Raw genomic sequence first — 2,297 nt, 5'->3', positions numbered from 1 at the left:
AGATCTGCGATGCAATGCCCGTGCTGCAATGAAGCTACACTCGCGCTGCAATGAAGCTTCACCATGACGAGTGACCGTTGCTCGCGTTGACCCGATCTAACGTCTCTATAGAACACATCTAATGGCTGGGATCCAGAAAATCAGTCGGTTGATTGATAGCAGCCGCCGTTTGATATTCGTGCGAAAATCCAATGATAATGAGGGTTCGGACCGATTGTCTTCGTGTCACATGCTTGGGGTGATATTTTTTTAATGGGGAAGCTCCTTGAGATGCTCTAAGTGAAATGACAGGTTACATTTTAACTGAAGGTGGCAAGTCAAACATGTTCACCCTACGGCCTGGATTCAACGATTTGGGAACAGGTGGCTTGGGCACCACGTCCCTACGAGCGGCCAACATTTTTTCGCGCGTCGACGAGGCCCCACTTCTCAGTTCTCACCGAATCCACTGCACACTACTACACTGGTGCGTACTCGCAGTAGTGTAGCAGCCTGTTCTTGGTGCCGCCATGACCAGCCGTGTGCGAGTCCTCGACACGACCCATGTCCGGCCGGAGCTGCCGCCTGGCCACGCCACCACCTTCAAGCTCTCCCCCTTCGACACCCTGTTCCTCGCGCTCCCCCCGATCCAGCGGATCTTCTTCTACGACGACGGCGGCGGCGCGAGCCTCCCGCCGTTCCCGGCCATCATCCACTCGCTGCAGGCCTCCCTCGCGGCCATTCTCTCCGTCTTCTCCCCCCTCGCCGGCCGGCTCGCGGCCTGCCCCGATGGAGACCTCGTCGTGGACTGTTCCCCTGATGCTCTCTGCCACGGCATCAGGTTCGTCCAGGCGGAGTACTCAGGCGACGCGGCCGACATGCGCCGGCTCGCGCGGGACGCCGAGCACGACATTGAGGCGTTCGTGCAGCTCGTGCCGCAGCTCGCGGTCGGCAGGCTGCCGGCCCCCTTGCTCGCCGTCCAGGTCACGCGGCCGGCGCCGGTGGGGGGGAGACGGCGACCTGGGTGCCCCAGGCGCCGTGGTGGTCGGGGTCTCGATGCACCACGCGGTGGCCGACGGGCAGTCGCTGTTTCAGTTCATGCGCGCGTGGGCCGCCGCGTGGCGGGGGGGCTCGCTGGCAGCGGCGGGGCTCGTGACTCCCCCGACGTTTGACCGGGCGGTGATCATGCGGTACCCCAAAGCAGAGGCTGCGTCGCGGAAGTTCGCTCGACTCTGCGCGCCGGATCTGCCCACGGTGAACACGATGCCGGAGCTCGACTGGGCGCGGCAGAGCCGGAGGACCTACCTGCTCGACGCCGGCCAAATCCAGTCTCTCAAGCGGCGCATCGCGCAACAACGCCAATCCGCCGGAACGGACGGCGAGAACCAGCCGCCGCCGAGCACCTACGTCGCCGTCGCGTCGCTACTGTGGACGTCCATGGCCCGCGCCAAGCATCCGGACCCCGCAGCCAACGCCAGCGATCCCAGCGACGACGACGCATACCTCCTGTTCCCCGCGGACTGCCGCCGCCGCATGCGCCCGCCTATGGACCCGGGCTTCTTCGGTAACTGCGTCAAGCTCTGCTTCGCGCGTGGCACGGCGAGCAAGCTCCTGTGCCGCGACGACGACGACGGCGCGCTCGCGCACGCGGCGGGGGCGCTGCGGCGGGCGATCCGCGAGCAGGTCGAGGAGAAGGACCCGCTGGGCGACGCGGACCGGTGGGCGGAAACCTACCAGGGGATCCCGCCGGAGAGGCGCTCGCAACAGGGGTCGTCGCACCGGTTCATGGCGTACGAGGTGGACTTCGGGTGGGGGCAGCCGAGCCGCGCGGAGATAGTGTCGATGTACAGTCCGGAGGTGGCGATGCTCGTCGGCGGCCCGCACGGCGCGGTGGAGGTGTCCGTGGCGCTTGGCCGGGATCTCATCGATGGCTTCGAGGCTTGCTTCATGTCGCTGCTTTCAGCATATAGCCGATGAGAAAATATATCCATTTTTCTTCAAATAAATGTATCCATTTTTTCTTCAAATAAATGTATCCACTTTTCGAAATGCATATTTCCATTTTTTTACGGAAATTGTTTGGACGTAGTGCATTTTAAGTAAAAAACACTTGTTAATATATTACCTACAATTTTTGTTTCTTTAATAAAAAAATAGAAGAGGGAGGGCTCACTTTTATTAAAAAATGTTATCTTACTTCATTAAGATATTTAAGTAAACTGCAGGCAAATATAGGTGACATTTTTATTTTATTATTCACTGGATGGTGTACTAGCTAGGTTTGAGTGGCAATATTGTGTATCGTGGTACTGAGACCA

The 2,297-nt window shown here is 59.7% G+C and overlaps 1 pseudogene; it reads left to right on the top strand.

The window, feature by feature from the left end:
- The first annotated feature begins 344 nt into the window (after positions 1 to 344).
- LOC123412793 lies at positions 345 to 2,054 on the top strand (annotated as a pseudogene).
- The last annotated feature ends 243 nt before the right edge of the window (positions 2,055 to 2,297 follow it).

This window comes from Hordeum vulgare, chromosome 7H (assembly GCF_904849725.1).
Source record: "Hordeum vulgare subsp. vulgare chromosome 7H, MorexV3_pseudomolecules_assembly, whole genome shotgun sequence".
NCBI lineage: Eukaryota > Viridiplantae > Streptophyta > Magnoliopsida > Poales > Poaceae > Hordeum > Hordeum vulgare.
The sequence above is the reverse complement of the archived record's forward strand: the minus strand, read 5'-3'. Positions and strand labels throughout refer to the sequence as shown.